This window comes from Dermacentor variabilis, chromosome 3, assembly GCF_050947875.1.
Source record: "Dermacentor variabilis isolate Ectoservices chromosome 3, ASM5094787v1, whole genome shotgun sequence".
Taxonomy (NCBI): domain Eukaryota; kingdom Metazoa; phylum Arthropoda; class Arachnida; order Ixodida; family Ixodidae; genus Dermacentor; species Dermacentor variabilis.
This window is the reverse complement of record NC_134570.1, coordinates 25,530,084-25,543,978: the sequence shown is the minus strand read 5'-3', so window position 1 is coordinate 25,543,978 and position 13,895 is coordinate 25,530,084. Positions and strand designations below refer to the sequence as shown.

Genomic DNA, 13,895 nt, shown 5'->3' with positions numbered 1-13,895 from the left:
CACAGGCTGTGCGGGAGAAAATCTGGTCACGGCGCACCGACACAGCACGACGAGCTATGGACCGGTTGGTTTGCGCTGGCGCCGCTGCGAAACAGCCGCGATGAGGTCGGTGGGGTTGGAGCTGGGGTTCCTTCGGCGCCGCGCTCTGCCGCTTCTTGCGCCCCCCTCCCAGCCCCCCTACTTCAACCTGGTTCTCGCTCCCGTACACGTGTAGAGGATTGGGCTCTAACTCGTTTACTGTCGATCAGGGTGCATTATCGGGGTTTTGCAAAGAGTTTGCTTTGGCGCGATTTAATTGTTTCCCCGTGGTTGGTGACCGGCCGCGCCTGCCTGTTGCCGCGTCTTTAGCACGGATCTCTTTCCAGTGTCGCTGTTCTGAACACTGGGTTTTACGCGGGCGCGCCTCTATGTAGAGAGGGTTGGAGTATTTTTCTTTTTTTTTATCTTTCCGAAATGTCAATTCTTTTTTGTATATTCTTCGAACGTTTGAACGAACAAATTCATCTAGTATAGTTGATAATTAGTTGTATACTAACAGATCGCTTTGGTGAAAGCATGCTCCCTGCATTGTTAGAACTTTCAGATTAAAAAAGAAAAACGTCTTTCTTTCTGCGCTGTTAGGACTTCAGTTCAAGTAACTCATACCTATAACACAGGATAACGCAGGCACATACTTAAAGGTTATCTCAGGCCGACATATCTGCTTTTCGATGAAGTACACGAACAAAAAGAAGTTTCCGACGGAGCATCCGCGCCGGCTGGTGTCGGCCGGCTTTCATGCTTTCCTGTATAGCCACTACTTCGGGCACTGGCGCTGTGGTCTGGCCTGGTCTGCCTTCGGCGTCGAACGAGCGTCGCCCAACAGCGTCGCATTGTTCTTGACGATGCAGGCCGACGACGAAAATCCGTCGAAATTTTGCTACTTGGGCTTGGGGCTTATGTAAAATTATTTTTCGCCCTCTCTCTGCCACTTTTTTACATTGCGCAATTAAAATCAAATTGAATGAAATATAGTTGCCACATGTCAGTGATAATAACTACGCCGTGGTCGTGATAACCACGCTGACGATAACTTAAACGGCTGGAGCACCTTTGAGTCGTGTCGTATACAAATAAGTCAATCAGCCAACCGCGTTAAGGCGTGGATGTCGACAGTCGGTGATCTGCTATATTACCAGAATTTCAGACAGCGATGTGAGTACACAACTGTGGCAATTATGAGGTCGAATAGGCACTACACGTTCGTATTACCAGCAGAAAAAAAAAATAACTTATTGATGTTGAGCACGTTTTTTTTATTATTAAGTTAGGTTCGTTCGCAGTCTTTTCCGCACGAGGGAAAAGAATTGGCGGCACACGAATTCAAAGTTGACGGCACCAATAAAACGAACGATTTCAAAGAAGCGCGCGTGCAAAAACATGAACACTAGACGCAGCTTTGCAAGTCTAGCTAAGAATTTTCTAGACATCGAAACAGCTCCTCAAAGCGTGAAACACGTTTTGCCCTCACGTCGTCATACACGCACAGATGAACCATGCTGCGTTTCTGTTTCGTTGTAACTGATGATGTCCGTCCAGAGTAAATTTAATTTGCACGTGGACGACGAAGGTTGTGATGGAGTCGGTGCCCGCCTTATTGTCGATGCCATCCGATCGGCCCCGGCTGGGCGGTTTCCTCACACGGGATGCGTTCGCAGCGCCATGCACGCTTCAAACGCCGAACGCAGCACCAGCTGTAGGTATCGGATATCGTTTATCGCGTCGTTCCGAAACAGCTGCCTTCCTTCCGCCCTTTCTTCCTCTTTCAGGGCAGCAGACGCGTCGATATAGTCGCCTGCCTGCGACTCGTTTCTTTCTTTTCTTGGCCGTCTGATGAGCGACGGCCACGTGTTGTACAGGTGATACCCGATAACTTCTTTCTGTGCCAGAAAGAGGGAAACCGCGCATGGAAGAAGAGCAGGTTATCCTGCCCGAACTACCGACAAGAAACTAGGGAAGAAAGAGCGCTCGAGACTATTTAATTACCAATCACGTAGATAATTAAGCGCCGAGCTTTCTGATTAATCGACTGGCGAAAGTTTCTTCCTTCCTGACCCATTTATTTTTCTTCTTGCAGATGATACGCTGTTGCGCTATTGAAGCATGTTGCACTAGCTAATGAGTGAGCTGCATGAAACTATCTTGCTCGAGCTACTTGTCACGCCCTTATTAGCGGTAGTGCCAAGGAAGTCGCGACTGCTAGCCATGCCCTACGAGAACTTCTTGAATATTTCTTTTACGTTGGTCTTATAAAAAGAAACAAATTATGCAAATCCAGCTGACATGTTGCAATCCATGTGAAGCGAAGTTTTAGTGAAGCGGGTAATTAAATTCTGTAATACTAAAGGCAGTGCACGTACAATTGTGTTTTCTTTCTTCCTATGCAGCGTGCAAATCCATGCAATGCTTACGTTTATCCACCACAAAGGCCACAACTTCAATAATATGCAATTTTATGTTAATGGACAGCATGCATAGTCACGCGGATGCATAGTGCGAGACGACTACACATAGCGATGTCAAGAGTATGAAGACGTTTGTCGAGGGAAGAAGGGTGATGGCAAGTGCATGCACACAGAGGTACGACACATACTTAGATACGCTTAAGGATTCTGTACTTTGTAGAATCACACTGGCGCGTACCCATTCTGGAAGATTGTCCAAAAGCGGGTATACACCCAGGAGCACATACCAAATTGATAAATAAAGTAAATCAATTAATCCATCGAATATACTGTGCCGTTGTATTAACAGGTCGGAGTGCTTTAGATATATCTGTTCGTCCACATTATATTCAGATATTTTATGTAGAAATTTATTTTATTTCTCTCGCTCTTTTTTTACGAAAAACAGCATTGCGCTTAACTCGCACTGTTTATCGGTCGACCTACAAAGGTTATATAAGCCCGTTCGCTGTTACTAGCATTCGGCACACATAGAGACTTCGTATTTATATCCACAGACATATCCGCAGGCAGCAGTCACACCAAACCTGAAAAGGTAGCCAAAGAAAACTTCGCTTTAAAACTGCTAAACAATACCAGCTTTGTTTATCCATCGATGCAGCGTATAGTACTATCATTGGCATACGGCCTGTCAGACCAGCAGCAGTACTGGGGGTGTATTCTGTAAGTGTCCACCTAGTGCACATGTCTATTTCGTCTGCTGGTAAAGTGCTGATTGGCTGGGGGCGCCTGTCTCATTTTGATGTGTTCCTAACCCAGCCAATCAGTACTTTAGTAGCAGACGACCAGCAGACATATCCACTAGGTGGACACTTAAAGAACACCCTCAGTGCTTAAAGGGACCCTGAAGAGCAACATTATATCAACATATACTGGTAAATTTCATGTCAAAAATGTCTTCATTCACTTGGCGGAAGAAAGAATGGAAAGATGGGTAAGAAACAGGAGAGGAAAGAAGCGACGAATGACGTGCGCACGCCGACAGCACCACTCAGTCAAAAGCGCTCGCACACGTCATACATACGTTCTCTAAGAGCAGGAAAGCGCTGCCTCGTGGGCTGGCCATCAGTGGTCGGAGTTCCGCGTCTGTAGGCACAGTGGACGGTCGTCTACGTATAGTGATGCAAAACTATATGGATATTACTATTGGAACTATAGATAGCTGAGTCATTATCGAACTATCGATAGTACAGAAACTATCGATAGGACCATTGGTAGTGCACTTATTAATATTGGTAGTACTGTCGAGCGCGCTATCCATAGTACCATTGATAGTACCATCCATAGTGCACTATCAGTAATCTAAGATGACGCGATATACCACACGCACAGACTGCCACATATACGTGGCGCCATTTTCCTGTGTCTCGAACCGCGTGGTATGCACACAGTGGTAACGATTGTGGCGCGTGGCGCTCTGGATTGTCGCAGAGCACGGTAATAATACTATCGATAATACTCATGGTAGTAATACTATCGATAGCTTTTTTTTTGCATGTCTGAACATTTTAGATAGTTTCATAGCGAACTATCGTAATATTATTGTTAGTGTAGTCTTATGTCGGTATAGTAATGCTACACCAATAGTCTTTTATATGCTATCGACAGTTTTAATATCAGTAGTCAATTTACTGATAGTTTTTCAGGCACTATCGCCTATAGGTGCCGCATTGCATTAAACATTGTTTCTTTCTTTTCTCTCTCTCTCTGTTTCTATTTTGTTGAACCAAATCAAGCATAGTGGCACAATAAGTGGTCGTTGTTCTCATGACTGCTGCAGACATTAAATGTGACACTGTCATCTATTCCAATTAATGCTGAGTAAGTTCTCTGAAAGCAACCCCGACCACAGAAGGGATGCGTCAGGTCGGTGCAGTCGATGAGGAAGTCCGAGTTTCAGCTAAAGGTTGACTTTTTCACGCCTTTCGTGACTTTATACAGTAACGCATGTAAATTGAGAGAAACTCGCTTCGGCCACCCTAACCTGTTCGCATCTCCGCAAACAAGGCCTTAGTGTGTCCATCGAAAAATGCGCGTTAATCGCGTTTACGCGCAAACCCATGGCACCGTACCCTGTTTCTCTCAATGGCAAGACTATCAAATATCAGAAGACTCATCGCTTCCTAGGTGTGATTATTGACAGGGACCTTTCATGGAACCCCCATTGCATCTACCTGAAGCGGAGACTAATTTAGATGGTACATATAGTAAGGTTCCTGTGCGGAAAAACCTGGAGCACGTCGGTACGGTCTATACTGCAGCTGTACTGCAGAGCACTGTTTCTGGGCTTTTGTACAGCTTGCCGGTTTTGGCGAACACATGTAAAACAAACATTTGTACCCTCGAAAGTTTGCAGGGCCAAGCTCTGCGGACATGTCTTGGGCTATCACGATGTGCATGCCTCGACTCGCGCAACAATCATGATTGCTAGAGACTACTTGGTTCCAACATATATAACGATTGACAACCTTAGCGCACACATTCGACATCAGTGTCGCGTACCCAGTCACTATGTTGCTACTTTGCCAGCACAAAGACCTCAAGCCACATTATCCAAACTTGTTGCGACACATCAAGGCCACCTTCCATCGGGCTTTACACCGGCAGCAAGACCACTGTTACCCCTGCGGTTCCTACGACAGCCACAAGTACGCCTCACTATTCCGGTAATTACGAAGAAGACCCCGTCAGTCAACAGTGATTCTACGTCAGTTCACGCTGTCATTACTGAATGAGGCATGTGAACAAAGAACGCACATTTACACCGATAGATCTGTCTCAGCCACGAGCTCTACAGGCGCTGTTATCATCCCGGCCTTACAAGTTACAATTACGTTCAAAGTGTCCCATATAACGACCTCTACGTCAACAGAACTTACCGCTCTACGTGCTGCTGTTAATTACATCGCACAAGCCAAACCTCGAAAGCGGGTCGTTTTTTGCGACTCCAAGGCATATTTAGAGTCTGCAGTCAGCCTTACGACTCAAGACAACTGGTGTTTGAGACCAGGGAGGTTCTCCATCAAGCCCTGATAAACGGACATGACATCGTCTTCCAATGGCTTCCGGGGCACTGTGGCATTGTCGGAAATGACCTTGCTGATGATGCCGGCCTGTCAGCCCATAAAGAAACCTTGACACTACTTATACCCTTATGAAGGACAGATGATGCGAGGGGTCTTCGTTTACTTGCTCAAACCAAGACTGAAACTTTGTGGAACACCCCAATTTTCTCCAACTGCAATCTCCACCGGTTGGATCCTACACTGAACCTGCAGATTCCATCAAACTTCTCCCGCCGTGATGCAACTTTACTGTGCCGCCTCTGGTTAGGGGTGGCTTTTACGAAAGCCTACTCATTCCTTATTGGAATGTGAGACACACCGATCTGTGACTCGTGCAACTGTGAAGAGACGGTCGAGCACGCGTTGTGTTTTTGTAATCTCTATGACAACGGACGCGACGTTCTTCGGAGGGTGTTAAACCGATTAGATAAAAGACCATTTTCAGAGGCTATGATTCTCGGACCATTACCCCACGCGTCGCAGGCCCGCAAAGCGACGCGGGCACTGCTGCGTTTCATGAAATCGACTGGCCTGCAGTGACCGATTATAGGCGTTAAGTTATGAACAGCCGCATGTATTCACACTGATAGTACCTTCTCCCCTCCCTCTCCTTTCTTTTCTTCCCTTAGACAATTTCCCCTGTGTAGGGTAGCAAACCGGACGCGCGTCTGGTTGGCCTTCCTACCTTTCCTTGCTTCATTTTTCTCCTCCTCATCCTCCCCCTTCCCCTCCTCCCCCTTTTCTTCATCCTTAAGCAGACTAATGCGGTTAAATATTTTCGCGTCACATGCAGATGGTACGCGAACATTAGGTGAAGTCGCCGCCCGTCTTCTGTTTTTGCATCTTTTCAGGCTTATACCACGCCTGCATACTTTAGAGGGAACTGCCACTGAATCGTCTTTAATGTGTACGGCGAGAAACTCTAGCAAGACCTAGAAGCTGACAGATCGTACAGCTTTTGTCAAAAGTGTGCAGGATACTCAGCGACTTCCCCATTGTATTATGCCATTTGGCTCTGTGATTTGGTTCCCGTGGCGCTACTGGCACTCTAATGGTGAGCACGAGTGTTCTTTTGATTCGGGCGCTGGTAGCGTGGCCTGCAGTGCCCGGCCCTACTGTGTGGGACCTGTGCTGTGTGTTCTACTTTATTCTTCGAGATTTATCATCTTTCTCTTTCCTTGCTCTTTCCTCCCCTCTTTCTTATCTTCCATTTCTATGTTTCTGTCTCTTCCTTTCTGAAAAGTAGGCAGGCGTTGTGCCCCTTCCGGTGGCAGTTGCCAGCCTGGTCCTCGCTTTCCCGTTGCTGTCAAATGTACGTATGTTTTCAAAACAAATAATAATAATAATAATAATAATAATAATAATAATAATAATAATAATAATAATAATAATCAGCCTGTTTTATGTCCACTGCAGGACGAAGGCCTCTTCCTGCGATCTCCAATTACCCCTGCCCTGCGCCAACCGATTCCAACTAGCGAGTTTCCTAATTTCATCGCTCCACCTAGTCTTCTCCCGTCCTCAACTGCGTTTCCCTTCTCTTGGTACCCATTCTGTAACTTTAATGGTCCAACGGTTATCTAACCGGCGCATTACACGACCTGCCTAGCTCCATTCTTTTCTCTTGTCAATTAGAATATCGTCTATACCCGTTTGCTCTCTGATCCAAACCGCTCTCTTTCTGTCTCCTTAACGTTATGCCTAGCAATCTTCGTTCCATCGCTATTCGCGCGGTCTTTAACTTGTTCTCAAGCTTCTTTGTCTGTCTCCAAGTCGCTGTGCCATATGTCAGCACTGGTAAAATGCACTGAGTGTACACCTTCCTTTTCAATGATAATGGTAAGCTTCCAATCAGGAGCTGACAATGTCGGCCGTATGCGATCCAACCCATTTTTAACGCGATAGCGTTAAGGAGCTCGTGTCGCAGAAAAGCCGGTGTCGTCGGCGTCGGTGTCGGCGTCCGCGGCGTTGGCCGTGAGCGATAAATCACGGCAGGCACTTCATAAATAAAAAGCAACTTCCAAGATGGGCTGGGTGGGAATCGAACCAGGGTCTCCGGAGTGTGAGACGGAGACGTTACCACTGAGCCACGAGTTCGATGCTTCAAAGCGGTACAAAAGCGCCTCTAGTGAACGCGGTGTTACCTTAGAAGGCTCAGGCGTGCGTCGCTTGCTGAGGCGCGCATTTCGTTGTCGCGCCGAACGCTGCGTTGCTTGACGCTCACCGCGTCCGATGCGGGGCGCGTTGTCGCTGCGCCGTAGCCCAATACCCCTTGGCGGGTCGACGGGAACGCTGTCGCGTTCCACTCTTGAAGGCGAAGCTTAAGCGTCCTCCAATTTTTGTTTAACTGTGTTGTAAGTTATTTAAGTTCGCGCATTTTCTTTAAATACGTATTTCTATACTTTTAACCTTATGTCACCTCTCTGCTTCTGAGCCACCAATTCTCCAATCGCCTTTTTTATTCTTCTATGAATTATCTATAGGCTGACTGACGATCCTGAACTCTTGTTTCCTCGCCCGGCTATTCATCATTATCTTTCTCTTCTGCATATTAATCTTTAACCCCACTCTTACACTCTCTCTGTTAAGGCCCTCAATCATTTGTTGTAACTCGTGTGCATTGTTGCTGAATTGAACAATGTGACCGACAAAGCGAAGGTTGCTGAGATATTCGCCATCGATCCTCACTCCTAAGCCTTCCTAGTTTAATAGCTTGAATACTTCTTCCAAGCATGCAGGGAACTATAATAATAATAGTTGGGACTTAAGGCATGCCGGAGAAACTCCTTTAGACAGCTTTTAGAGCTCGTGGCGGTCGCAGGCAAGGTAGCCCGTATACGTTTGAGAAAGAGTGTACACGTCCACTCCTACTGACGTCTAATATACGTTCACTCCATAAAACTACTGACCTTACTTCGTGTAGGTGTCTAATAACTTGCCATCTCAATAGATGCTTCGCCTTCCGGATGAAACCGTGACCTTTCTTCCTCTGTTTGTTTCACTTTCTCTCTCTTTCTTATTTCCTTTTGTCATTCGTCAAGCAAATTGGCATCGCAGGGTCTATGTTCTAATCTGTCCCACTTGCTTTGTCTCGCAATTTCTTTTGCTGTGCAATGTTCTCTCGCCCTGTCTCGTGTTCCATTCAAACAAGCGGCGTAGTTGGAATCACAATTAACTTATGACGCCGGAGAACCCTGCGAGGGACCTCTCTTATGCACCATGAGTTCACTTACATGTTCTGTTGTGCCGGGTGATGTATACAATTAAGTGAGCGTTCAGTAAAAAACATGTACCTCTCTGCTTTCGTTCCATGTTTTTATTTTCTGTGCATTTTTTACTTACATACACATAAACTACGCATTTCCTTCATTCTCATACAAAGGCTCACACAAGGAAGTGGAGACGAAGACAAGCGCTTGTCCTCGTCTCCCCTTACGGTGTGTGCGTGTGCGCGTGCGTACGTGCGTACGTGCGCGTGAGGCCATGTTCGCTCACAATAGAGAGCTTTAGATTAGGGGGCGCAAGCGGCTTGCGTACTCAGAAACTACGGGGCCATGGTACTGCGCATACGCAGATACGACTGGGTCTGCACATGCGCAGTACCGTCAGCCCTAGTTCGTGCGTACGCAAGCTGCTTGCGTCCCCTAACCTAAAACTCTCCAATAAGAGACAGACTCCTTGGAACGCCGCCCCGAGTGCCTCGAACCATCGCGTCTAGGGATTCGACCCTTCGTTGAAGCAATACAGGCCATGGAATGGATGAACTGTGATATAGGTTAGGTGGTGCTGTGAAGGCGGTGGTCCGTGCGGCCAACGAAGTTTCCATTGGTGGTGCCGTGCCAGGTGCCTGCAGAAAGGGTTCCGAGCGGCGTTTAGGAGAATGAAAAAAGAAGATTATATTAGAAAAAGTACATGGTTGAGTTTTACAATACGGCTCCAACTCTCGGAGCACACTACCGTAGCGTCTTTGCATGTTCGAGTGTCTCACTGTTTCCGAGCGTCCCCCTCTTCCTCACAGTCGTCTGGATCCGCTTTTTATGCCCTGCGTCGTCATTGTTCAGTCGCTTCCTCCAATCCGGCGTCAGCAGACTGATGACCTCAGGTCCCACCAATCCAGAGGTTTGTTGCCCTTTTCCTCTGACGGGAGTTTTGTCGAAACACACGCATATCACTGGACACAAACAGGGGAACTGGTATGGTACGCTGACTCCATCTACGGCGTGATCGTGCCAATTTGTGCGGCTGACAGGTGTGAAGAATCGTAGCCGTGCACGGACCTCGTCTCCGGCGTGGACGTTCGACATCCCATTTGACGAGGCCGTCGGCTCGTTTCCCATAATTGCTTCATCCGTGACCGGAGTTTTGTCGTGTAGTGAACGGCCGACTATAATGGCATTGATGGGCTCTTCGTATAACGGTCAGGAGAGACGACGTTGCTATCTTCAAGCCTTGAAGCTGCCTTCAAGTAAATGATGAGGCCTGACAACTGCATGTCGCCGGGGTGTTATCCCCCGCTCTGAATCGCCGCCGGGCACCAACAGTGGCCACACTACGAAATAAATTGAGCTGTGTCACGAAGCCGGTGCGACTTCACGTCAGAACATCCATTTCTGCGAGGCATGATGAGGCCTTCAGAATAAAAATAACTTCCATATTTTCATACTTGAAGATCTACTGCAAGTCCATTGATGTAAACAGTAGCGATACTTCTTGTAACATTCGCAAAGGAATGAAAAACGAGCAGGCGTTGATAAGTGGATGGCGCCGATGTTTACAAGCAACAACCTAGCACAAGTGCAACTAACAGACAAAAAGCTCGCAAGGAAAATCTCTCGACATCATAGTACGGTGCATGATACCACAAACGCATGTACAGAAAGTGCGACCATGTCAGTCACCTCGTCGAGATTGACAACTGAGGCGTCTCCGTGGAAAATGTCACCTATCGCTCTCACGTTCGGCATTTTCTTGCAGGATCGCCGCAGCGCCCCACACAATCACCGCCGACACATCTTTACGACGACACCGCCGTCTGTGTTCGGCTACATATTGTGGATCCAGATGTAGACGCAGCCGACGACTTCGCTCCTACGTTGGTCCGCGTCTCTGAGAAGCGCGACTTCCCTCTCGTACGACTTCCCTAGCGCTTGTCCTCTCTATTTTTTGTCAATCGTCCTTCCCGCGCTGTGCTTCTGGTGTAACTATGTATTAACAACCAGCCCAAGCCTATACTCTTCTGATTCCCTCTCGAGTCCCCATCATCATTTGTGATGTGTACGCGGCGCACATGCAACGGGCTGACATGTACATAAGGAAACGTGATCCTTAGTGGCATTTGTTCATTCGACCATCTACGCCCACGGCCTCCGACAACGTTCGGGTAGACCGCATCCTACTTTTTCCCCCTCATTCTTTGTTCTGTAAGTCGCAATAAGCGGCTCGATTTTGGCTGAGAAATAGACGCAATGCGCTTGCCCGTACTTTAATACGGAAGGCACGTTCTTGTCCGCTCACGAATGGCGGTGCCATATGAGTGCACTCATAGCGCCGCCTCCGTTTGGCGCGGAAGGAACGAGCGAACCATTATTCCACTAACGTTCACGCGAATAGCTTTCGTGAAAAAAGTAGCCGGCATCGTGCATGCATTCCGTAGAGTTCAACGCAACACCTAGCAATGTAACGCTACCGTTCAACTATGCACAGGTGTGCAGCTGCGATGACCCCGTCGCAGCTGCGTCTCAGAGAGTGTGCGCCGGTGTGCTCGTGCCACCCCGTGCACATGCCGCAAAGACATCACGTTGCCGGCTGCATGCGTGGACGGTCGCTACGTCGAAGTGTCCCCATGGGGAATTGCGAAAAGCGATGCTTGTCACCGGACCCTGCATGGGCGACCGAGCGGCCGCCTCCGGTGTGCAAGGAGATCCGGACACTAATTACAAGAGGTCCCCGCTTCAAGGCTAGGCCTTGCTGCTACGCAGGCCTCTTCGGAAGCTCCATTAATTAGAAAAGGGTTGCCACCCCTCCCACCCCCCACCAACAACTCGTGTCTCGTGTGCGAGCGTCAACGTGGCTCGTGGCTGATTACTCGTGTGCGATACATGGTGTGCGCTTGGTCTCGCAGGACAACACTATATTCTGGCGTATAGTTCGCCGCCGCTTCTTCCCAGTTTCCCCCCATCGACTCTCCCCATTTCTTTCTTTCTCGAGAGGCTCCTATCACACGGAGGGTTAGAGTTTCCAGTTTAGTCGGTAGAGAACGATGCGGTGTAGAACTTAGGTCTTTTCCACTGTTTACAAGCGGCCCCGTAGATAGGCCTTGTCTTACTGCGCGTCCATGTACCGACAACATTAAGTTTCTCCGCTTATTTCGCTCGTACATCGCTTTGTGATTCCAAAAGGGCGGAGGGAGCGAACAGTGCTAAGATGTTGAAATTAGATAAAAGACGTAACAAGAGGTCTTCGAAGCTTCTCCTTTCTTTCTTTCTTTCTTTCTTTCTTTCTTTCTTTCTTTCTTTCTTTCTTTCTTTCTTTCTTTCCTTCTTTCTTTCTTTCTTTCTTTCTTTTTTTCTTGCTTGCTTGCTTGCTTTCTTGCTTGAAAATAAGTTTTTCCTGTTGGTGGGCATACCACAGGCTCTCTACACAAGGTCAAAAGTGATGGAATTTTCAATCAAATGATTTTAATAGCCTAGCTGCGCGCCTCCAAGTGGCTTATGGCCAACTGGCCTTGAACTATGGTGCTTTCGCACTTTGGCGGACACATTGAACGAATACTTTAAGGAGAGAAAAAACAAGAACAAATTCACAATGAAATACGCCGAACGGAAGAAGAGTGTAATTGAGTAGTCAAGCCAACTCAAATCAAAATATAAAAAAAGTTTTTTTTATTGGATGAAAGGCAAGGGAGGGCAGTAAAACAAGAATTGGGAGAATAACAGAATTGCTGAGGAATGAGAGGTGAATAGGATAAGAATAAAGAAACGATAAGCAAAAAAATTAATACGCTAATTGTTTTGTTTCACGTAGAAAATTGAATTGAGCATGAAAATCATTGCTCGTTCCAGACATTATATATCTTCTTCATCGCATTGTTGTCGCATTGTTGCAAGCGCCGTAGTCTCATGTCTTTTTTATCAAAATCATAATGACCGGACAATAACATCGCATTCATTGCAGGATGGAGAGCTACGCCAACTGTAAGCCCGGTGCAGGTAAAGAAAGGTTTTCTAAATTTCAACCCCTGGTTGTACGAGGGAGTGGGGGAAGGGCACTTCATTACGGCCAGTCGTTTTCTTTGTTTCAGCCAGGATATATCGCGCTAAAGTTCGCTTTGTGAGCTATTTTTAATGCTGGTGGGCATGGCAACAACTATCGTGTAAAAGGATAGCGTGCCTTCATAATAATCGCGTGGACGTGCACATACAAGCAAGTTCTCTGTATAAGCGAAATGTCTTTATCCTAAAAGCCTAACTTGATTTGTCTATTCACTACCTTACATTGAGACATTAGCGGAAATCTTGGTCATCAAAAACGCCACTATCATCTTGTGATTCTATTTCCGATGCCATTTACTGACAATGCTATCGATATGGTAACCTCCGCGTGTATTTTACTCTACAATGTGTCAGTGGACGCGGTCGGGTCACAGCCAATGGCGTCTACATTAATTTGACCAACACACCAAGAAGAAACCAGGCCAACCTGCATGCTGAATGAAGTTGCATGCCAACTGCTCGGTGGCAAAGAAAGCTTAAACTGCGATGAATGTGTCTTTCAGAACCCAGTCAAGCGTACACTCTTTGCGTGCCCCATGGCAGTCATAAACAGAGGCCTTAGTTTTAGCATAACTGGATATAGTCACTTTCCGAAGCGGTGAGTCAGTGAGATAAAAAAAAAGGGCAAGGATGTTAACCAATCAAGAGTCCGGTTGGCTACCCTACGCCGGGGGAAGGGAAAAGGGGCATAGAAAGGAGGGAAAGAGAAGCCATCCGGGACTTTTGTGCGTTCGAAGCGGTCACCTTGAATACACTGTTTTCACCCTTGGAAGCGAAGTTCTCGCCAGGGGATAAGAAAAGTTGTGGTCTCTTTGTGGAGTAGATGGGCGGAAAAGAGCACCGACCATGATTACCTCATTAGGCGGAGGTGAGGCTCGACTTCGTGGACTTTATTTCCGCCGAAAGCTGCCGCACTCTCATTTGAGCGGAGCTGAAATCGCGTGTGTGCTGAGACACTGGCGAACATAAAAAAAAAAAAGATTCCTTGAACTTTTAAGGCGCCGCTAATAAACCAGGCGCGTGTATCTTTGGAACGTGAAACCATATATGAACGA

At 47.2% G+C, this 13,895-nt stretch overlaps 1 long non-coding RNA gene across 1 annotated transcript in view; it reads left to right on the top strand.

Annotated features, from left to right (window-relative positions):
• Positions 1-13,895, top strand: part of LOC142575319 (uncharacterized) — a 93,731-nt gene that overhangs the window by 57,884 nt on the left and 21,952 nt on the right. Inside the window, exon 2 of the long non-coding RNA XR_012826626.1 lies at positions 12,743-12,777. This is a non-coding gene — a long non-coding RNA (uncharacterized LOC142575319). The remainder of the gene's footprint in view (positions 1-12,742; positions 12,778-13,895) is intronic.